This window comes from Vanessa tameamea, chromosome 17 (assembly GCF_037043105.1).
Source record: "Vanessa tameamea isolate UH-Manoa-2023 chromosome 17, ilVanTame1 primary haplotype, whole genome shotgun sequence".
Taxonomy (NCBI): Eukaryota; Metazoa; Arthropoda; class Insecta; order Lepidoptera; family Nymphalidae; genus Vanessa; species Vanessa tameamea.
In genome coordinates this window covers 10,981,569-11,007,266 of record NC_087325.1, presented here as the reverse complement: position 1 = coordinate 11,007,266, position 25,698 = coordinate 10,981,569, and the positions used below count along the sequence as shown (strand labels likewise).

The 25,698-nt window shown below is 33.7% G+C and overlaps 1 protein-coding gene across 2 annotated transcripts in view; it reads right to left on the bottom strand.

The window, feature by feature from the left end:
• Positions 1-25,698, bottom strand: part of LOC113404317 (Ig-like and fibronectin type-III domain-containing protein 2) — a 158,435-nt gene that overhangs the window by 57,112 nt on the left and 75,625 nt on the right. For both annotated transcript variants that reach the window (XM_026645182.2, XM_026645184.2), the window contains exon 4: positions 4,087-4,147. The gene's annotated coding sequence lies outside the window, so the exon portion shown is untranslated. The remainder of the gene's footprint in view (positions 1-4,086; positions 4,148-25,698) is intronic.

Sequence of the window (25,698 nt, the reverse complement as noted above, 5' to 3'; positions counted from 1 at the left end):
TTTAGTAGTTTTACACTCATGTATCTCGGAAATAAAATAAACTACTTGCTCCTAATATGCCGATTATTTTATGTTGTCGACTTTGAACTATGACAGTAAGAAAATTGGGTTTGCGCACACTAGTATGCCTGACTGAGACATTGACCGTTGAGAAGGAAAATCGTTCGAGAGTACGTTATACCCATCAAAAATGAATAAAATAATCTCTGTTATTGAGCATTATTTATGAAACTATTTATAAAAGAAAATTAATAGTAATCGTTAATTTACGCGTATTTAAAAGTTCATTAGTTTTCTATGTTGTCTTGGGTCTGGGTGTTTGTGGTACCGTCGTTACTTCTGAATTTCCATAACACAAGTGCTTTAGCTACTTACATTGGGATCAGAGTAATGTATGTGGTGTTGTCCAATATTTATTTATTTATTATGTATTTTAATTGATGTAATTTACATAGTGCTCTTGTTTCTAGTTAATCTTATGTTCATAGCTTTAAAAACATATTTATTTTAGTTGAAAACGTTACATAGTTTTGAATAAAGCAATACTTTACTGTACGCTGCGATAGCAAAATAATAAATGATCATCGAGATATCGTAAATAATTATGTTGACTTCGTTCAAATTGATATTTGATTATTCTAGTTTTGATCAAGTCTTTGAAAGCCATATTAATAATACTTGTTTAGCAGTATTTTTTATTTATATAAAGTAAATCAAAAAATTGTAGTTGTTCCTAAAAATTACAATTATTTTTATATTTTGAAATAATTGGTAATTATTGTTATTGGTGAATTAATGATCTGCGTGATATTATTATAGAATCCAATACTCTGCCCCAGGATATATATATATATATATATATATATATATATATATATATATATATATATATATATATTTTTACTTCTCGTGTTTGTACAGTGCAGGTCAGTACTACCAAAATGATGAATTTGGTTGTGGTTGTACATGATATTATTAATATCATCATACCAAATCTCTCGCTGGGAGTATATAGTTTCAAGGTCAGTTCGAATAGCTCGTTTTTGTAGAAACGAATCCATCTTATATTATAAAAGTGAAAGTATGTTTAATAGTTGCTCTTTAAGACAACGTCAAACCCTCAAATGTCTAATAAGCCGATATCCATTTCGGTATATAACGTGTGATACAACTATGATCTTTATTTAAATCCTCTTCCATAAACTGCAAAGGCTGTGTGCGAGCAAGTCTGTGTAGAGACCACGCTCATTAATTATTCTACCACAAAACAGGAATCCAGCTGCGTTCTAGGTTGACGAGCCAGTGGGCCGGTGTAATTACAGACACAAAGGATAAGTCCTCGATAGCTTACATTTTTAATAGACTAATTTTCGTCATTTTTGATTTGTGTCTAGACATATTATAAATAAAAGTTTCCATCATGTCTGTCTGTATATGTCTATTTTTATGTTTGATTACGCTAGTCTCATAATCTACTGAGGAGACTTTCGGAGACTTCCATTCCATTTTCGTAAATAGACTGACTGATTCACGAGGAGCTTCCATGACATGCGCTGCTAGTATGAAGCTCTCTTACAATAATATATGTTAGAATTATTCTTCTCTAATAGCTGTTCCGCGGAATTATTTGACATGCTGCCATCGACACCATATTTTCAGCATCGCACCTTTCGTCGCTAGAGCAAACTTCATTCAAACCATGTCTGGCATCTCACTTATTATCAGGTCGCCAGAATTCCTTCTGCAAATGTACAGCTTGTGGTAATTCTTCCTCCTGAGGTCTTCGCGGGGCGCTAATAAGTTTCTTTAAGGGCGATAATTCATCGGCAACTCCTCTTATGTTGTACTTGGTGGAGGGCTTTATGCAAACCCGTCTTGGTAGGGACCACCTACTTATCGGATATTCTACCACCAAACAGCAATACTTAGTACTATTGTGCTCCGGCTTGAAGGGTGATTGAGTCAGTGTAACTACAGGCCCAAGGTATTCCACATCTCACAGTTCCTGAGATCGTTAGCGCATTGATGATATTAAGAATAGTTAATATTTCTTACTGCGCTAATGTCTATGGGTGGTGACCATTTACCATAAGATGGCCCATTTTCCCGTCCTCTACCTGTAACATAAGAAAGGTATCCATGGGCAACAGTAAACCATCATGTGGACCGTCTGCTCATTTGTCATCTAATAGCTTAAATAAGAAAACATCCCCGATACAATAACATTAGTAATCACTGAGAGGGTTTCACAAGATTTCCTTCCAGCTTTTCGGGAATCTGGGATGGATAGTTATTTTAGTAATATATTTTCGCCATATTGTAGTTTCGTGATAAGTGTTTACGGTTTATTCATTTATAGCAATTCAAAGGGTAAATACTGCATTGTTTTTCCATGCGGTTTGAATCTGTATGGTAATTAATTATATTTAAATTTCGCTTCGTATTTTACTGTTATCCATAATAATGATTTTGTTGTATATACTATTTTTGTTACTTAAGTAATTTAAATCTTCGTCTGTGTGTGATCGATAAAGAATTTACAAAATATATTCAATTCAATCAAGAGCGCATGGTGTACGATGCCGACCCGACCAAAAAGTCGCAGGTTCGATGCAGACCCCTTGGGCTGTTGTCGTCACAACATCCCAGCGTAAGCTATAGGGCTAATTAGAGTGTTAAATAGTAATATTAGTAATCCCTGAAATGGACTGATAGTATATGTAGATAGAAAATAATTAAAAATAAAAAACCTCAGGGGGCGTTTCGTTACCAACACAAACCCTTACAGCAAATTTATACCCTCGAGGGGTAAAATATAATAAAAAGTAACCTACGTCCTTCCCCGCAACTTAAACAATCAAAATATCTAATTTTATCTAAATCGATTCAACGGTTTAAGCGTTAAGAGGTTACAGAGTCACTTTGACATTTATATATATAAGGAGGGATTCTATACTTAGGGACAAAATACTTAAAAAAAAATAAGCGATATTTTATTGAAACAACGAGCAACTGTCGTATTTAATTTCACCACGAAGGTACGAATATCAAAGACATTTTTTTTTATTTTTGCGTTCACTCGTACACAAATTAAATGCTACCCACATCTGATAATAGTAATGATCAAAGATTATGTAAACTAGACTAGTGTTACAGGTCCGGAATAAGGCTTCGAGGATAACAAGTCCTTTGTCATAGGGAATGTATTGCCTATTCCAATACAAGTTGTACTAGTGTGAGCCGAGATGGTCCAATGGTAAGAACACGCTCATCTTAACTGATGACTGCGGGTTCAAATCCAGGAAAGAACCACGGAATTTGTATGTACTTAATTGTTGTTTGGCGATGAAGGAAATCATTGTGAGGAAACTTGCATGTATAACTTGTCTAATTATTATTATTTCAATTAAATTTTGCCTCATTGTGCAGCGTGGCGCAATAAGCTACGTATCTTCTTAGCCTTAGTGGGCATTAGTGTTTACTAATTTGTAAAACTAAAAATTTGTTTAAATTTCAATAAATATTATATTTTTACCTGTAAGTAGGGGTATGTGCAAGCTCGTCAGGTACTTGTCAGTTATGGTACTTGTAAAAAGAAAATTCTTATTCTTTTGACGTCCAAGTCTCCAAGCGCAATGCTTTTTTTTTAAAAAATGACGTCTCGCCGTAATTAATTTGTATATAGCAAGGAGGTTTTATTTGGCTCGAACAGTACTCAATAGTAATACTTTAAGTTGCTTTGTCCGGTTTGAAGGTCGAGTAAGTACAAGAATTTAACTCGTTAGCTCCTATTTCATTTTAAATATTATTATTTTATGATTATTTATAAAACAAACATATTACCATAGCCTGTCGCAAATTTATTTGGGACACGATTTAAAGCATTATATTCTAAATCTTAATTTTACCTTTTATATTTATTTTTTGGCGATTATTTGTGAGGTATATATATCGTTTCAAAAAAACTTATTTTACACTTATATTTGCCAACGTATTGCCTCGCTGAGCTGAAATGCTACAATGTTTGAATAAACTTCTGAGTTATAACGTGTGTGCGATCGATACGATATGCTTTGAGGAAATTACCTTTAGAGTGAGGGTCTAAACCCGGTCCGTCGTGAATTCACTGGCTCCTTGCATACGAAATCTGTAACAAAGTTATTATTTATTTAGAACTGCATTATATGCTAACAATGCTGCTTACAAAATTTCCTAGAAAATTCGTATAATATTAATAGCTAGTAAAGCGTAATCTAAACCAAATCATTACATAATTAATAAAATTTATAATATATACGTATTTAAGATCATGTGTATTGGTGCTCGTCCGGATTTGAATCAACAGTCTTGAGATTTCACGTCAACAGAGTCATTTCGTCTCTCTGGGTGTTTTTTTCACTATTATTATAGACTCTTAGTTCAAACCCATCACCAGACGAAGTATCATTCACATTACATACATTTATGAATTGTTCGGAGCGGAAAGTTTGATTGAGGTGAGAACGACAGCGTCACTTGACCTAAAAAATATATTTACACGTGTTTTAACTCTGAAGCTTATGAAGATTAAAGTTTTTCTTAGATACGTTTTAATTAACAGACTTAAAACACGAAGGTGTTTCCCAATATGTTTTATGTTTATGTTTGATTATTATACGATGATTTTTTATAGCATGGTAAGTTAAAAAGCTACCACTGCCCATACGTAACTAATTTTAATAATCCCTTACTACACCAATACACCACCAACCTTGAGAACTGAGATGTTATGTCCCTTGTGCCTGTAGTTACACTGGCTCACTCACCATTCAAACCGGAAAACAACAATATCAAGTATTGCTACTTTTCAGTATATATTATGATGATCGGGTGGTACCTATCTATATGAGCTTGCACAAAGCCCTACCACCAAGTCAATGTCCAAAAAGATTATGGTTTATCCACAATAAATAATTAACCATTGAGATTAGTATAGCGTTATCTTTTAATTTAAAATGTATTTTACGTTCAGGGAAAATCTTCTGAATAAGTTCTTCTTTCGAATTCGTAAGTTACGATTTTACGCAAATTCACGACTTTGTATGTGAGGATTTATGAATTATAAATACCTGATTGATTCTCAATTAAATTTATTAGATGGCCAAACTAACCTTAAAAGTCCCACTACTGGGTTAAGGCTTCCTCCCCCTTTTGGGAGAAGCTTTAGATCTAATTCCACTACGGTCCTCAAATGGTAATTGGTTGATATTTATGTGTCACCGCTGACCATGAGATCAATTATAAACAAAAATTAAGCACATTGAAATTGAGTGATAGTTGAAGGCAGTCAGTTTTGAACCCGCAATAGTTGAATAAAATGCGTGTGATCTAACCTCTGGGCATCTCAGCACAACATTCAATAACGTAACCACACCAACATTCAATTCGAAGGGAAAAGTAACATCCGTATTCGCCTCGGGGCCGAAGTGACCGATAAAGGGTTACCAATATATTTCTACCCCTTTTTCACGCTTAAGTTTACGATACGAGGGACATTGTTAACCCAAGACGATTGTTATGGTTACTTGAAACGGGTTTTCCTTTTACTTTTTTAATAATGACGCAGGCTCGCTTTCAAAGCGTACGCTTTGACATGAAAGGGGTTGCTTTTTTGACTACTTTTGATGGAATGTTAATGTCATTTTGACCGTTTAATATATATTGATGTTATAAATCATATTATAAAGCCGAAAAATATACTGAAATAGTTCTATATGGATAACAAATCTGTTCTACGTGGGGTAAGGTTATTTGAAGGTCCAGTCAATTGTAGTTAAATAGCAATATTTAATACCATGCTCCGGTTTAAATGGTGAGCAAGCTAGTACAAGCTGGTACATGCCGTCTTCATTCCATTCCATGGTTGGAGGATATTGACGTTGCTCAACTACTAACAGATAACACATTTATTCGTTCAGCTATACGTAATTATAAATTTTAAATGTCGAAGATATTATATACTCATCCAAGCCAAACGTAAGTCCATCGAGAAATATGTTCTACCATCCTTACTAATATTGTAAAGGCGAATACATCAGAATAAATTTGTGAATATTATTATACCTGACCCCTAAAATGCGAGCGAAGCCGCGTACTAAAACTAGTACAAAATATAGCACCAACTATAAACACTTGCAAATGAATTCTGGCGAACTGTTTACTGAAATCGTCTCCTATCAAAAGATAGTGTATCTTGTTATATAACTTCCGAACATCCGAAGACAAACCGAAGACAATACCGCAAGTCCAAAAACTTGTATCGTATTGATGTAATGTTCATCGGGCTGTAAATGTGAGGGGGGAGTGGGGTTATTCTGCGTCAGCAACATTTCGTAAACTACAATAGTTTTTCTAAGTCAGTTTGTTTATTTGAGCCAAATATCTGTACAAATATTATAAATGTGAATGTGTATCTCTCTGTTACGCTTTCGCCACTAAACCACTGAAACGAAATTGATGAAATTATGAAATTGAAGTTAGCTTGAAGTCCAAGGACGTCCATATACTACTTTTGTATACCTATTACCTTAACACGCAGATGAAGCCTCTATTGAAACCAGTATGATTCTATATTCATACTTACATACTTATCAAGTGTGAACCAACCCTAAAATATAAATAGTTCTCGGAATTTAACATGACCAATCACTTTTCAGGCTGATAATAACAGCAAACAGCAGTATAGCATTTGTTATTCTTGGAGACGTATAAGAACTGCCAAAGCACTTTGATTTCGATACACTGAGTGACTTTATATTTTGCTCCATTGAAGTTTTTGATTCGATTTTCAAATGAACAGTTCATGAGATATTGCCCAATCGGAAACTTCGTGTCAAATTCTATGAAACTCGCACTGCATAAACATCTATAAATGTTTAGCTTACACATGATATTCTTCTAAAGTTTAAATACGCTTCATACGATCAAAGAATATTTCACTCGACTCCCCATTTCATCGTTCCAATCTGATATAACAACTTAAAAAGAGTTCTAACTTACTGTAATAGAGTTCAAAATGGGTAGAGCTTCCGGCAGCTCTTTTTGATATAACTGTATTCCGTTTTGAATAATAAGGGAGGGAGTATATTTCTAGATATATGGAGGTTTAACTTGTGTATATTTCCTACAGTGGTAGGGTTTTGCTCTCCCTCTTAATCATCATATATTCTACCGCCAAGCAGTTCAACATTATTTCAACATTAACAGCCTGTTAATTTCCCACTTCTGGGCTAAGGCCTCCTCTCCCTTTGAGGAGAAGGTTTGGAGCATATTCTACCACGCTGTTACAATGCGTGTTGGTGGAATACACATGTGGCAGAATTTCGTTGAAATTAGATACATGCAGGTTTCCTCACGATGTTTTCCTTCACCGCCGTGCACGAGATAAATTATTAACAGAAATTAAGCATCTGAAAATTCAATGGTGCTTGCCTGGGTTTGAACCCAAAATCATCGGTTAAGATACACGCGTTCTAACCACTGGGCCATCTCGGCTATCTCGGCCGCCAAGCAGTAATACTAAGTATTGTTGTATTATGATTTGAACAATGAGTGAGCCAGAGTTAAAAATAGGCCCAAGTGATTTATCCCACTTCTTAAGGTTGGTGGTGCATTGGTTATGTTATTAATATTGGCCCCAATATTGGTCACCCATTTGCCCGTCCGCCTACCAATGCCATAAAAAACCAGTGGTATCCATGGGTAAAGTATTTGCACTTTCATCAAGTAAAAAATAAAATTGAAACAAAATTAAAAACTATAAAATATACATTCATAATACATATTGCCATTATTTTGTTCTACATTACAAATCAAATATTCGGAGATTGCTTAAATAATGGACGATCTTTTTTTCGGTTTATTGCCTGCATTACATTTGCGTGGCTTGAATTTTAATTAATTTTAACTCATATATTTCTGTGGATGCCACACTTTTGATGCTACTAATTAAATTTCAGATTAGAATAAATGTTATAAATTCATCAAACAATGATTACCTCCAATATTTGCAACACGCTACGTATCCTAGCTGGTTCAGTGATTTCGACCACAAGCGATCAACCGTTGATACGATTATTGATTCGCTGTCCCATGAAGACAGCTCAATTTTGGGCATTTGACGAATGATGACTGACGTTTTATTGACCGTCAGATAAACGCCGCAGAACGACATTCGAGTTATTCGCCCTTGCGTTACATTTACTTCAATATTTTAGCATTACTAAGTTCACATACGATAAATTTTGGACAACATCACATACATTACTCTGATCCCAATGTAAGTAACTGAAGCACTTGTGTTATGGAAAATCAGAAGTAACGACGGTAACACAAACACCCAGACCCAAGAAAACATAGAAAACTAATGAACTTTTTCTACATCGACTCGGCCGGGAATCGAACCCGGGACCTCGGAGTGGCGTACCCATGCAAACTGGTGTACATACTACTCGACCACGGAGGTCGTCGAATTTTATGTTTTAAATTTCTCAATTTATATGCATATGTTTGTATAATTAACACTAACGATTTATTTTCTAATTTAACTAATATTTTCTGATTATTACTTCAGAGTCCTCCGGCATAGATGTTACTCTAACATACCCTTCTAGCGTACTGTCAAATATTATATATACTGATCCAAGACAATGCAAAATCAAATCAAAATCTTCTTCAAGTAGGCTCATAAATTCACTTTAGAATCGATAAATGAGTGTCGAATTAAATGTAAAGAAGAACCGGCAAGAAGCTCAGTAGTTACTTTTTGTTTTAGTTAGTTAAATATAATTGTATATGTATATGCCTGCCTGCCTGGAAGTCAACAAGTATTATCCAGGTCCAAGCTACCTTTAGGTAAAATTTTATTGTTTATTATCATGATAATTAGGTAACAAACAGATGTAACGGTTAGTAATAGGAACATCATTTATTTCTAACTGTACCCGCACGTAACTCGCACTCGTTCTATAGGCTGAATATAAAAAAGGAATAATATCCTACGGACATACTAAGGCCTTTTAGGAAGGCTTTAAAGGTTTTTATCCACTACACGCTAAGAGGCATATGGAGGGTGATCTTTGCAGGCATGTAGCTCATCTTCGATTTAGCCTACAAACTACTAATTTTCTTAATTGATCTTACAGAGAGAAATCCTTGGCCTCGTATTGAGACTAGGGAAAGCACTCCCGGGATCCCGGATCCCGAGATCCCGGGATCTCAGCCTTATTCCAGTCCTGAAAATCCCTGGATTAGATTTGTCCAATCCCGGGATTTTCGGGATTAACGAAAATGCTAAAAGTTTATAACTGTAATTTATTTTTAGAAATTACTTAACGTAACTTTTTTTGTAAACGCAATGTTACAGTCAATGTCACAAATGACACAACACAATGTCGGCCATCTTGAATTGACAGCTGATTATTATTAGTCGGACGTATTGACCGACGCAGATCTTACAACATCGACGCGTGTGCACTTATTTTTGAGTAAGTCTTGTGTAGAGCCTGAAAGAGCATTTTCAGCTGCAGAAATTATATGTAATGAATTGAGAACACGGCTTGGAGAAGAAACTTTAGATGCATTGATGTTTTTAAGGTCTTATTTTCGTAATAAGTAGATCTCAACTCAAAGTTGTTTTCTTAGTAAATTTTTATGTTTAAGATAATTTCAAGTCATAGTCATTTTGGTTAATGTTTTAGAAGACTATTTTGTTGTTTTGTTTGTGCACATTGAAGTGTTAATGATTGTGTTTTATTTTATAGTAACCTAAAGTTCCTAATTGTTTCCTAAGAAGAATTTTATGTTTAATTTGTTAGTTTATGTAAAGATGATTTCAAGTTGAAGTTGTTTTAGTTAAAAAATTAATGTTTTAGAAGTTTATTTTTGTTATTTATTTTGTTTTTTATTGAAGTATAAAATGATAACCGATGATGTTTTTGTCGTTTTTAATACAAATTTTCAATCCCGGGGCTATCCCGAAATCCCGGGATTGTCTTTGTTCAATCCCGTAATCCCGGGATTGAAAATAGGGGCCGGGATAGCATTCCCTAATTGAGACATTGGGGACATACAATTTTTTTTTTCAACATCGGTATTTGGTAACAAGGTGGACGGGAAATTGGTCCACATCCCATGATAAGTGGTCACCGTTTCCTATCGAAGATGATATGTCCCTTGTTTACACTGGCTCACTTGCCATTCAAACTGTAACAAAACAATACTAAGTGACGCTGCTTGGCGGTTGAATATATGATGAGTGGGTGGTACCTACCCAAATTGCAAAAAGTCCTCCCATCTTCATACACAAAATTTTAATTTTCTAATAAAATTGCTCGTAAAACTGTACTTAATTTAAGTAATTTTTTTATTTATTCAGACAGCAGTTAAGCATGAAACAGCAATAGTTTAACTCTATAGGGAATAATCAAATGCTAGAACTGCGAAACAAAATCATTTATAAATAAAAGAACTTCAAAAGTTATATTAATTCTATCTTCATGTTATTATCATTCATAATACAGTTAATTTTTATTCTTATCATTAAAACTGTCTGTCAGTCTCAATAACGTAGTACTATTTAAAAAGATTTTAAATAATGCCACGGAACTCAATTTGTCCTATAATATATTCTTTAGTGGATTTATTTAAGTGGAGTTGTATGGTCCTCGAAGGGAGCGACGCCGACGTCGAGAAGGGAATTGCGGCTCATACATTTCATGCAAAATGTTTTGCGTGTTACGTGTTTTAAATATACTATTTAGAGAATACTTTTTTTTCAGTCATTTTAATACTTTTAAAAATATAATCTACTTGAAAAAATCTATTTGAAAAAATTCATTTTATGTACTCAAAGTTCTTTTATATAACAGGATTTAAGTTGTGATCAATTCTCTTCTTTTCGAGATTTTTTAAAATAATTATCTGGAAATACGTTTTTTCTTTTAAGGAACAAAATCCAGTCAATTGAGTGTCTGTGATCATATCCTCCCAAATCTGTTGTTACTGTTAAATATGTCAACCGTATCTTAGTTAATGCGCCTTTCTGTATGATCTGTTATTATTTCTTTTCCTAGTATTTACATCGATATATCTCTCAATATAATAATAAAAAACATCACCACTAATAGTTTGTGTAGTATTTATAATATTTATTGTAATAGTTTTACTCGATTTGAAAGAATAAGGCTCTTTGAGTGGAGTTGTAAAAGTGGTCTAAATAAATCGTTTAGTGTCTCAGACGGAATTGAGTTTGTGTGAAAGAAACCCGACAAAATTCAGAACACTATTCGTATATTTGGACGTAGTATTTAACAGAGAGTATTTTTTATTTATTTTCATGTGTAAAAGGACCATTCTAATTTATAAATTATTCAGTATAAAATTGATTATCGTTTTTAATTTGTGACATACTTTAACTTAGTAGCATTGAAACTTTTTAAAACTGTTATGCCCTCGTACCGAACAGTTTCTTCCTTACGGTTAAATAATGAACGACAATTTGTTACGCTAAATAATAAATACGAACGATTACAGAATCAAGGAACATGTTATGAACTTATCGCACAATTGCGTCTCTCGTACAGTAATTTCCCTTCTACTGTCCAAAGACACCAATATTATGCAATAATTCTCTCTTAAGAATCAGTAGCATTTCTATGAGAACTCGAAATTGATAAATTCTCGAAACTAAACGTACAACTCGAGCGTTAAGTGCCAGAAATGTGCATGCGAAATTGAATACACGTACAGTATAATATAAAGGAAATAGGTCATAAAACAGCTTATCATTGTAGTCAGTTTTAAACAGTTTCAATTGTCAATGTTGCTTCTTTTAAAATAGCGATGTTATTTTAAATGTGTTTACTTGTAAATCGGATTGCGATTACTATGTTTGACATGGAATAGTAGCCACAAAACTTGAAACTTAAGATCGCCTGTTCGAAATCGCAAGGCAAAAATGGCAGATGTTTAATATTCTTCTTAATCGTGCTTATAATAAATTTCGTATCCACATACTCGCTGGAGCAATGGCGGAAGACATTCATGTTTTCTCCTTAAGGCGAGAAGGCTTTTCGGGCAATAGGAAATTAGGGTTTCTTTTTTTTACTTTTCCGTTGTCATGGAGTTCCGATCCTTCTATTTGGTAATTGAATTTGAGGTCAAAGTAAATCTTAGTTTGTGACGAGGGTCGCATGCGGATAGCAGTTTCGAAGTTAGCTTGATCCGAAGATTATGTAGATGGTGTTTCACTTATCGGGAGTATGATAAATATGAGTTACGTGTCATGTGTCGTGTTTGTAATAATAATTAAATCTTACGTCGAGATTTTTTTTATCACAAAGGCTGATTTTTCGCTAAGACTGAATAGATGATTAAAATCTTAGAGGTGGTATTCGTTGATTTTCATGCAGGGTAAATAATAATATATTTGTTTTTAGAAGTACACATTTGCAAATTCGACGACCTCCGTGGTCGAGTAGTGTGTACACCGGTTTTCATGGGTACGCTACTCCGAGGTCCCGGGTTCGATTCCCGGCCGAGTCGATGTAGATAAAGTTCATTAGTTTTCTATGTTGTCTTGGGTCTGGGTGTTTGTGGTACCGTCATTGCTTCTGATTATCCATAACACAAGTGCTTTAGCTACTTACATTGGGATCAGAGTAATGTATGTGATGTTGTTCAATATTTTTATATATTTATTTATATATTTATAAAAAATTGGTGGAGAAGATTTAATATTGAGAGTTTTGTTGGTTCTTCTCGATATAATCTGTATTACAGAAAGTAGTTTATTTTATTTTATTTTATTTTGTAACATTTTTTTTTTATATATAATAGTTTGGCGGACGGGCAAATTCGACACATGAAGATGATCCTTGTATCCTGTAGTTATATTGACTCACTCAACCTTTAAACCGGAAGACAAATAATACAGAGTTTTGCCGCTTGTCAGTATGTTATAGTAAATAATTATGATTAGCTGGTAACCAGACAAAACCCCACTACCACATATGTATATTCAAAAATGCCTGTAGGTGCCAACTTAAATAAATAATTTATTTAATTTTATAATCAGATTATAAAGGTATCAGATTATTTTAGTATATTTTTTAAATTTATTTATTATATATTCGTAAAGTTTTTCAAGGTATAGACGCTATTATTTTAGAGGATAGGAACTTAATAAAATTAACTGAGCGTCAAGCACGTAGCAGCCCGTAAGGCCTAAGGGGTAAGCTAACTATTAATTGCTAGGCAGATTATGTACCCTTAAGCTATGGAGATATTTTTTTTAAATTAACATTGATTAGGAGTAACGTTTAATGTCAGTATATCTTTGTGTTATACGAAAAATAAAAGCGAGTGTTATTATATGCCTTTGAAATATGTTGATCTCGGTCAACTCAAGTACGGCGCGCGCTCATTGGTCAAATTTAAATAGTGCGCGCTTCCCGACTTTCTGTTACACACTTCCGTCCCGTTTCACGAAATCACTCCAGCTGATTGCGGTAAAGCGAGACGGAAGATGTTTGCCGTAACGGCATACGAGTCAGTCTTACTTCCAAGGCCAACCAATACATTTTTCAAATCAATAATAATATTTTTTATTTAACATTAACACAAAAATTAAAGCATAAAAATGTTCCTCGATTATCATTTTTTATTTAACATTCAAATAGACCTTAATGTTTTTTTAAGATTCTCTTGTAATCGCTTTTAGATTGACCAATAAAATACTCATTTGAAGTGTCTTCTTTTGTCAATTTCTTCAAACACTTTTATGACTTGTAAAATTATTATGGTAATTATTTTATAAAATCGGTCCCTAGAATATGAATTAATATCTTAAACGTCCAACTTTTGAGAACTGAATTAAAATAATATAATTGCTAAAAACGGGGTAAAACGCGTGTTATATCTAGAGCCATCATTTTCGAGCGTCACAGACAAAGACTTCCAACCGAGTGAAAAATTTTATGTTGAAACAATTGCGTCGAAACATATATTTTTAAAAAGTAGACAAATGCAGTTGGCTGTGCGCCAAAACTTTGCCTTGAGGCTTTTTAATACAATTTTAGCGATGGAAATATTATTATTTTACATTGACATAGTACACGATTTGTGTCTTTGTTCCATTATAAAGGATTTTATATATATTTATATTATAACGTAGTTGGTATAAAACTAGAATCTGTGACAAGATTATTTGTGAAAGCCATGATTATGAATGTAAATAAATTTATATGGCAACTTTTTTTTTAAACTATGTTAATATTAATCCATAAACTAAGACATACATACTGATCTTACATCTATCCACAGCTCTAAGATTGAGATCAGAGATGGCCCAGTGGTAAGAACACGTAGATTTTGTGGACTAACGTAAATCGCTCGTTCGATTCCGCACGAAAATACAATCTGAGTTTTAAGTTGCGTTTTTTTTTATATTATTTTTTTTACAGAGACAAAATAAATCTCATAGGTAAACTAATTTTGTAAGTCTCGCGAAAAAACCTCTAAACTTTGGCCTTAACTTGCCTTTGACCGGTAGTACGTTTTTGGAAGCTAATTTATAAAAAATAATATATTAAAACCGTAAACATAACAACACTATAAAAATATAAACGGAACTCATTTAAAACCGATTAAGGTGGAACCCGTTTGAAATTTGAAATTCCGATTGGAATAGACAACAGGAATCGATGGCAGGAAACAGAAAAAGATGGCCGCCATTGTAATGAAAAAAACAAAAGAGTCAATCCTGAACGTTCTAGCTATAAAAAGGATTCACAATAGGGACAGAAAGGGAGCTCAGTAATCAGGGCTACGGGAAAAACAATGAAGACGTTAGAAATGACAGCGTGAGGTGGATTTATGGCTATTGGTCTTCCATTTATCGATTATATCATGATTTATATGATTCCTTTGTTGTTTTTTTTCTAGTTATAAGTTATCGATTTTTTTTTAATAAATGTCATATATGTATTAAACATTTATATTAGATTAATAATCTTTTTTTTTAATTTTTGTATTAGGTAGGTAGATGACAAGTGGGCCACCTGGTGGTGAGTAGTTACTACCCAAAGATTATATTATAGGCATTGAAATAAATATTCCTAACATAACGAATGTGCATAAATCAACTTTGAGACTGTCTTTAGTTACAACGCCTCGATCACACTTCAAACTGGAACTAGAAAATAGTAAATATAGCTGCTTGACGGTAAAATCTATAAAGTGTGTGGTACCATTCCATGCGGGTTTGCATAGAGCCCTACCATCATGTAAAACTGCCGTGGAGAGTTTAAATGACCACCTGGATAGTATCGCCTAATAAATAAAACCATTTTGGTTTTATTAAGTTTTATAGATATTAAAAATTTATTTCAAAATATTAATTGAAGTTTGTTGTTGACAGTTTAAATGGCGCAAATTTAATACCTAGATTCTCCAAGCACGGCAAGAAATGGCCATTAATTTTATTTATAGAAGTTACGAGCCAAACATCCAATAGTTCCTTTATTTACCTGAGGATAAATCTTAGTATCGAGTTATGCTCTATAAAAGCATTCAACTAGGTTAAAACGACGATTAAAAGTCGAATTTTTTCACCTTATAATTCGAATATCACTAATTATTTGTATTATATCAAATCAAAACATTCTTTATTCAAGTAGGGTCATAAAGTTTTGTCATGTTACACATTCGGAATGAAGATTCTACTGAGATTAACTAGCAATAAACTCTGAAGATACACTTTTCCGTCATTTTATGGGCACTAAATTTGTAATGCGACTTTTTTACAAATGCTTCGTTTGCATTCTGTGTAGCCTTTTGAGCTGCAGAATTTAATATTCTCGGTTTTAACCCTTTTTTATCTAGTTGAAAAAGGGATAGGGAGGGTATGTGGGACTCATTGGTATCCAGGGCACCTAACGCGCCTTAGTACACCGGAATACCCACTAAAAAACCAGCGGTAGCCTCACCGTCTCGGTGTCTCTGGTGGGCGACACCGGATCGTTTTTGCATGCTATCGTGACGAGGTTAAAAGTCTTGAAGAGGTTTAAATAAAAAACCTAAAAGTAATAAGCCCTAAGTTAAAGAGTTAGTACTGATGACGAGAGCAACTGTCTTAGTTTTTTTCTATTGAAACCTGTATGCGTCTGGGCTTATAAATTAGTATTAATACAATAAATTCTGGATGTTGTATTTGAAATGTTTTTAAAATCCAGTTCCATTTTAACAACCTCTTCTGATTATTTAACGATCTTTAGGTCTTTGACACGGAATTTATATTATCTGTTAAAGTATCTCACGCTCTCGGGATTATAGTTTTTTAAAATAAAGCTTGTGTTTGTGGCGCGTATACTTTATACTTCGTTGCTATATTTAAGGTTGAAGATGTATTATATATGTCGATCTAATTATAAGATAAATATATTTATATTATTGTTTTTGTTTTACTTACATTTTTTCAATAACCGTTCAGTAACATATTTTACATCTGTTTATTTCCGAGATAGAAAAATATATTTAAAATAATGCAGGACTATCTTTTATAAGAAGTCTGCGAAAATTGATGTTTTAAAGCCTTTATTTATTTCTACCATTTTGCGCTAGGTCAAATCGAATTATTTAAGATGATACCTATTAAAACTAGCTGGTGCCCGCGACTCGTTGGACATATTAAGAATTTTTTTTTGTGTGATACATGACTTATTCGAAAGTGTTCTTGAATTAAATATACTTTTTTTGTATGTATACACTATACATACATAGATTTTCAATTCAAATTTTTGAACTTCCAGAAATAGTCCTAACACTATTTGATTTTATTTGAATTGAAAACATATTATAGGACCTTATTCCCTCCATTGGTTGGAGGCTGGTCATCAGTTAGAGAATCGGAATTGCGATCCATAGAAAAATGCTGCTTGCATACTTGCCTTTACAAACGGTCATATTTTTCACAGCAGATGTATTTAATTTTGATTTTGTATAATTATTTCAGTCTGATTGTCTTCAAATAAATGACATCAACATTTTCAGCAAAAAGTGCTAAATTAGCAGCGTTACAAAAGTTTTATTTGTTCTATTAAATACCGACTATCATAGTTATAAATCCAGAAAATACCAGATTTCCGTACACACTTACATCTCTCATTTTCAGAGTTTAATTTTGAATTTTTACTCAGTTCTATGTATCATTTCGTCAGACCTGTGAAACGTATCCCAGTCAGCCATTTTAAAATTTTAATAAATATAAATAAAACATCGTAAAATAACTTACGATCTAAGGAATTGTGTCGATCGTAAAATATCATCTCTGTGCCATTACACAATGTATTGTATTAACATCATTCCTCGTGCCCAATAAGACTGGGTCAAGTATAACCTGCTCGTAGTGTTTGCACTTTGAATCGTAAACAATAACGGTGTTCGTAACCTCCCTAGTTCGATATTACCTTCGTTATAATGTATTAATAATAAATTTTGACACAATTACATCGGGGAGACGTAACTTTGGTTTGCCGAGATGACCGAGTGGTTAGAACGCGTGCATCTTAACCGATGATTGCGGGTTCAAACCCAGACAAGCACCACTGAATTTTCATGTGCTTAATTTGTGTTTATAATTCATCTCGTGCTCGGCGGTGAAGGAAAACATCGTGAGGAAACCTGCATGTGTCTAATTTCAACGAAATTCTGCCACATGTGTATCCACCAACCCGCATTGGAGCAGCGTGGTGGAATATGCTCGAAACCTTCTCCTCAAAAGGAGAGGAGGCCTCAGCCCAGCAGTGAAAAATTTACAGGCTGTTAATGTAAAAAAAAACTTTGGTTTGGGGTTATTTCAAAATCGTCGGGTTATTTACCTTCATCGTAAACTTTAATTTAATTTGATTTTATTATATTCGTCTCTTATTCTAAATTATACATTATTTACATTTGCAATTAAAGCTCTTGAGCTTGCAGGAATAGTACTAAATTAACTGCAAAACGTATTATAACACAGTCTTATTGCTTCCGCTGGTTACGGACTGGTAAAGGAACATTCTATTGTATCGAATCCCTACACAACTCTCTTTAGATGTGAATAAAAACATGTGCAATGGGGTGAAATACAGCTCATCACGAGATTTCCAAAACTATAGGTTCGATTGAGTTGGGATTTAGCATAGTTACTATGTATAGTTCGTGACGTAAACTAGGCTAGGATGGGATTTTTGGAAATTTCTACTTTTATGGGCTTTTCTATATTTGAGAGGTTACTTTGTATTAATTTTGCCCGTAGGAAGTCGGAACAGGCATCTAGTGTAATGTTTGATGATGATTATTTCCGGTTTGGCGACGGTGGACGTTCTCAACGGGGATTAGCCTCGCGGGTAATATTATAGTGCACACACGGGTAAATTCTTTATCCCATTACTCTCATAGTGGGAAGAGGTAGGAAATCATATCCAAACAGCTATAATTACCTAACTTCTGGATGTTACACAGAATCATGACTTTAACTGGTAATGGGATACGACCCAGAGACCTCGGGATGTTCAGCCTTATAAACTAACAACTAAACAAGCGAGGCAATTAGTATTGATATCACAATCATACGTAGTGAAGGTCGACTGCTTTATAAGCAAGCTATTAGCAATTAATGTTTTATTATTGGTCCGTCATTATTGTTTGCACAGACACGAACGACATTAAAATACAGTCAAATAAAATTCACATCAATGATACGTACATTGGTCTATGCGGAGAGATTTTCGATTTTGAATCGTAACATGTTTTGAGGTTTTACTTATTTAGGCGCGTTAAGAGTGAACATATTTGGATGAGATTTGGTACGCAGATAGTTTGAGTCCCGAATTAGTTTTTCTTGTGGAAATCACTTAAGGGTGTAGAAGCGGAGTGGATGTTTGTATGGGGAATAATTTCTTAAGTAAGGAATAAGAATATTTTAATTTAAGTTTTCTTAAGCTTAAATAATGTTTGTGCATTTTTTCAGATAAATCAGCGGGTTCAGTTAGTTTAGAGAAAACCGTAAACAATAGTTTATAGTTAATTATCAAACTCTTAATATGAAGAAGTATAACTATTAGGTAACGCCGAAGCATAACTCATAACTATAGGTTTTTTTTTATTATTTAAAGGCATCGGATCCTGATCCAAACGGCCAGTGCAAGGATGTCATTTATTACATAATCGATGCGCCGCCAATACCAACGATATAATGGTTTTGGAAGAATAAATGGTATTTTGCCAATTCTTTCATATTTAATACAGCAATTAAAAAAAAACAACTCAGACTTAAACTCCTTACATCAATGACGTTTGCTTTCATAGTCTGATATAATATATCAATATTAAATTAAATTAAGAAATTAATTCAATTTATACTTTGGCAAAGTTAAAAATATCTACGGGATTTTATTATAGAAACGAATACCTTGCCACGGGAAGGATTTATTGAGTTTGCGGAGTCGGAAACTTTGTTTTATAAGCTTATCCTTACATCTCGTGCTTATAGGAAATATAATACCTTAAAATGTTGTTAATATATTGTGAGATGACTGTGTCCCTTCTTTATTAAAAAAAATCGAGAGGGCTCTCGAGTTCCAAGATTATAAATAGACCGGACAGCACTCTTGCAAAAAGAAAATAGATTCAACATTACAGCGTCACCCCAAACAAATATTAAAAGAAAAAAATGTCGTAATAAAATAGAAATATTTTTTAAATTTTATGTAAAGAGTAGCTACTGGGATTCTCACCGGGTCTTCTCGATAAAATCTTCACTCGGCATTGGTGACATCTAAACACTTGATTCATTTCTGTAAAATGACGATCCAATGCTTACAACAGTTTATTCAAAATAAAATAATATTTCGATATTTAATTTCTTTATTTTGTTTACAAAAACAAAATCACTTTGATTATCCTTGTAATTAATTCAATGTGACTCCCCCTGAGTTCAACGAACTGAACGAGATCCGAATTGGAAGTAAACAATCGCTTTTGACCTTTGGATACAACTAGTTTGACTAGAACGGTCAAAGAACTGCGTATTGATTGGATCTGCATAATAAAATATGCAAATTTGCATCAATAAAATACTGGACTAGCCATCCTCACACGGTAAAAAAAGTGAAATAAATTTAGTGTATTTTAATTTGAAATAACTTTGCGCATATGTAAGTGAAGTGTTTAAATAAAACTTAAATATAGAATAAAAAAAAAAACTCTTGATTTAAAAAGAAATACCTCGTAATACTATATATACCTACAGTCTATTCAATGAGATCATTCCAATAAGCTCAAACACGATGCCGCTGCTGTAAGTTGGCGAGGAGTTCGGTATCCTGCAGAATTTAAATGGTCCTGTGGGATCTGATCATTGAAGTTAAAGAATACTAAATTTTGAATCGATCATATAAGAAGAAGTTGTTCTAATCTCTTAAAAAAAAATATATGGTTCTAACGCTTAGGAACTACGATGCCACAAACACACACATAAATACATTCAATATACAACACCCATTTTTTTTTTCTTTGGGTATTAAATTAATATATTCCCGTTTTAAAAATATGTATTGTTTTTAAGTTTGGAATTTTTAAAGTTTATGAAACTACAGTTCAACTAGTCTTTAGCTTTCTTAAGGCTTTAGTCGACTCACTGTTTTGAAAAAAAAATCAGGAGTCAGACTCAGCAACAGTCACAAATATCATTTCGAAGTTAGAGTGATACCAAATAAGATGAAATAATTCATAAACCATAATTTTAGAACTATTTAATACCGAATAAAGGAAAACAAAAATAGTATTCTCATAATTCTTCATAAAATTAAATTCTGTATATGTGACAACAGCTGGTTGACAAAGCTGGACAAAGCCGTCTTATCTCTTGTGTAGGAGATTTGGATATTATTCCAACTCAATCCAAGAGATCATTCATAGGCTTATTCATATGACGGAATTATTCCCAGATGTACTGACGAATTTTAAAAAACAATTAAACACACGTAAGTTCAGAGGTACTCAGAGCTTGGTGGTAGGGCTTTGTTCAAGCCCGTCTGGGTAGGTACCGCCTACTCATCAGATATTCTACCGCCAAATAACAGTACTCTATATTGTTGCGTTCCGGTTAGAAGGGTGAGTGAGCCAGTGTAATCACAGGGACATAACATCTTAGTTCCCGAGGTTGGTGGCGCATTGGTGATGTAAGGAATGGTTAATCTTTCTTACAGCGCATTTGTCTATGGGCGGTGTTGACCACTTACCATCAGGTGGCCCATATGCTCGTCCGCCAACCAATGCCATAAAAAAAGAGGTGTTTATACGGGTTTCAACCCGTAATCTACTAATATTACTGGGCCATTTTGGTTCTTATACTCCAAGGAGGTTTTAAATTAAAGTAATAATACTGTATTCTACCTCCAAGGTCAAAGCATATTTACCTATTGTAGCCTTTTACACAAATAACAGTACTACACTTTGTTATGCAAACTCAGCGTACTTGTGCCAATAACCTTTTCAAATAAACCCTGTCTCTGTACATTTGGATTTGAGAAATGGGCGTGGCCTGAACAAAGTGGTCTTGGATTGCAATTATATAATTAGAGAAATTTCCAACTGGGATAAAGGTATCGACGATTTCTAGTAGGTCAAATTAAAATGGAGGCCATGCAATGTATGTAAGGAGCTGAGGCCCCTGCCCGGCAGTGGGATAGTATAGGTATTTATTGAACGATTTATAATTAAAACTGCATATAAATATATTTTGAATTTTTAAGTATTTTTTCTATTAACAAATATTTTTTTAAATTAATTTTTTTGAGTTTATATTATTGCCACCAACTGTAATATCCCCGTATATGGTGGTAGGGTTTGGTGTAAACCTGTCTCGTTAGGTATCCTCTACTCATCAGATATTCTAACGCCAAACAAAAGTACTTGGTACTGTTATGTTGCTGCTGCGTCACAGACACAAGGGACATAACATCTTAGCTTCCCGGGCGATGTGGATTGGCGATGTAATGAATGGTTAATTCTTCTTACAGCGCCAATGTCCATGAGCGCTGGTGACCGCATACCATCAGGTGGCCCTTTTATACGTCCACCTACCTCTCTCTCTTTCTGCTGTGCATTTATTATTCCCATCTGATGGTGGGGTCTGCCTTCCTAGTCTTTTGCTTCCACTTCGCTCTATACACAAACTAGTTTATTAAACTAGTTTTTTATACGTCCACCTACCTGTACTCTAAAAATATATATACATATATGTCAAAGATAAATATATAACATTATTAGGAAATATAAAAATGATTTAATATTTCAACCAATACTAAAATATAACGATTTAAGTAAATTACCATTAATTCGATGTACCAATTCAAATTGGTAATATAATATTCAATTCAATTCTTAGTTTAATGGCTTTTAGTAATATTATATTACTAAATGTTATGTAGGTATATCTGAGTAAACGAAGTTACATTGCGTACAGTTTCATAAATCAATTATATTTTAAATGTCATTCGCGCATGAAATAGATAGAAAAAATAAAAATAAGAGATATGAGATTTTCAATAACCATAGTGCTAAAAACTAAATATTGTTACATATTTTGCCATGATATCTATTCATTCAAGAATTCCCCCTCCACATTAAACTACACGTGAAACTTAAAACCAGCCAAGCACGGGTCGGACTCGTGCTCGAACGGTTCCGTATCATTATTAATCGGCCAAAAAAATAAGTTTGTTGTATGTCAAATGTTTCAAGTGTCTAACTATCACGGTTCATAATACATTCATAAGACACGGTTCACAGCATGGTGACAGATAACAGGAATAGGAAGCCACAAGGTATATAACTAAGTTATCAATATGCTGGTGACTATTTACAATCAATATTGCAGTTCGAGCAGCATTAAAGTTGGAATCACGTTTGAAAGAACAAAAATATATAAAATTGTTAATGCTGTCGCAGAATGAATGTCATAGAATGCAGAAAACTTATGCACGGCCGTGAGGTCAGGGTCAAGAGCCAACTCATAATGTCGAGTGTGAACAAATATACCTGCCTGCGTTTTTCTGCTTATATATCTTTGATAATTTATCATATTGGTTGTCATTTGTATTAGAAAAGTATGATATAAAGGATAATAGGATTCCAATTTCAAAAAAATGGACTTATGCTTTTGGTAGGAACTTATCACATATTCTAATGTTTCTTGCCGGTTCTTATCGGTAACTTCTTTCCGAACCGGTGGTTTGCATTTAATTCAGCATTGTAACATGATGACTCAAAAGTGCCTTTATAAGTATAGAATAAAGAACGTTTTGATTTTGTTCAACAGCAATACTTACTAGTACTATGTTCTGGTTTTGGGTGAGTGAGCAAGTGTTACTCCAGATTCAAGGGACTGAGTAGGTAGCTAAGGATGGTGAAGCATTGGCGATGTAAGGAATGGGGAATATTAGTTACAGTGACAATGTTTTGATGAGTGGTGGCAAGCTACCATAAGACAACACAATTGTCCGTCCACCTACCTACAATATAATAAAAAGTACAAGAGACTTCGTAGGGAGGAAGGGTTTATGCCACATTGGCGATTTAAGGAATGGAGAATATTTCATTTCTCACAAGGACAATATTTTTGGGCATTGGTGACTTATTACTACCAGGTAACTTATTAATCACCCTCTTATTTTATTACTAAGGATTTTAAAAAAAATTGTTTTAATGTTGTCAGTTAAAATGGACATTAAATGTCGTCATAGCTGACATAGACTCCGTTGTTATTGTCAGCCCTCGTTACCGCGTCTGTGTCTGTTCGCCCTTCGTGCTGGAAACCACAAACGCAAAGCATCGTCGCTTGGGGCTTGAATATTTTATAATGGAGGCATGACCTGTAGGCGAACTGATTTCTAACAATTAATTAATGATTGTAATGTATATTATATGTTGATAAGAGCCGACATATTCCAGAAAACGTAAATCTTATCTATTAAGCATTGCGAATTCGAACACGGCAAAGAACTCGTGAATTTTCATGTGGTTAATCCGGCACTGAATGGAAATATCGTGAGAAAACCATGTATGTAGGAATGAAATGAATTTAATTGGAAAAAATCTAATAGAACTCTGAATATATTTGAAGAATATTATATTATTAAATATGAGTGTATTATGAATAAAAATATTTCAAAAAGTTACTGAGTTTCCTTTGCCGGTTCTTCTGAGGTCAGCGTTTTTTTTTTGTATGTAATTGATAGGCGGACGGTCAAATGTGATCACCACCGCCCACAGGCTCACTCACTCTTCAACCCGGAACATAACAATACCAAGTATTGGTATTTGGCGGTAGAATATCTGATGAGTGGGTGGTACCTACATAGACCTACTACCAAGTTACTGTAACGTTTCCAACCGATTGTAGTTTTTAATTTGACAATTAAACGTGTAATGCTTCTACATTGAATGAAGGATTATGAGTTTGAGTTTAAGTTTAAATATAATATACTTTTTTTAAACATAGGTACATACATATTTATACGTCTTAATATCTCGTATTCATCGGTATATATTTGAACGAATTTCATAGCAGCTTTGCGGGTCACTGAGCATTTCTTTTCAACTTCTTTGCACGAACCTTTTAATTAAAAACCTAGTATAAAAGTGCATTCGTGAAGGCTTTTTATGGATTATAGGAGAGCTCAAAAGAATTTCAGTTCTATATGAATGGGATATGGTCTACTTTTAAATGTATGTATATTTCACACCTCAGACTAGTGGTGTAATGGATTCGTTTTATTGTTCGAATTCACTCGATAGCGTTTCCGAAAAGCGGTTTTAAATTTTAGGATATTCATAGATATATTGAAAATTCACGATCTGTGTCAATATTTGTATTCGATCTTTCGTTAACTTTGTCTTTTTTCTGACGATCATCATTCCGGACTTCGATTCTACTAAGTAGATGCTCCTCCCGAGACGCGTCAAATCTTCTAATTCTTCCCAAATGGCTTGTAGTTGGATCACTCCACAAACTTCAAGTAATTCTCGAACGATATTAATATATCAATTTTATTCATTACAATCCACTGTCACGTAGTGTATGAGTTTGCTTGTTACACCTGTGTTTATAACTCTATATCTTTTATTATGATTATTTTATAATATTTTATTATTGAAAAAGAGTAACTACTGAGTTTCTTGCCGGTTCTTCTCTGTAGAATCTACATTCCGAACCGGTGGTAGCTTTACTTTAAATAGTTTGTTAAATGACGATTCAAAAGTGCTCGTAAAAGCCTACTCAAATAAAGTATATTTTGATTTTGATTTTTCCTGTGACAAGAAAACTTTTATCCAACCTGGGAACATATCAATGTTCCCAGACTGTTATCGTTTTTATGATTTATACTGTTTTTTATATTTATGATTTAATAATCTACCAGTCCGTCCGTTTTGTTACAAAACATTTTTGTGACGTCATCATCGTGCGTTGCGCGTCATTGAAGTAGCATTATGCGTTACGGAAGCATTTTTTCATGCTAGCTTGATGAACAAATTTCCGTATTGGATTGTGTTAAAAAAAAATTGTTTTGATTTTTATGTATTGAGTATTTCACGACAGTTTAATTTAAGTCTTAC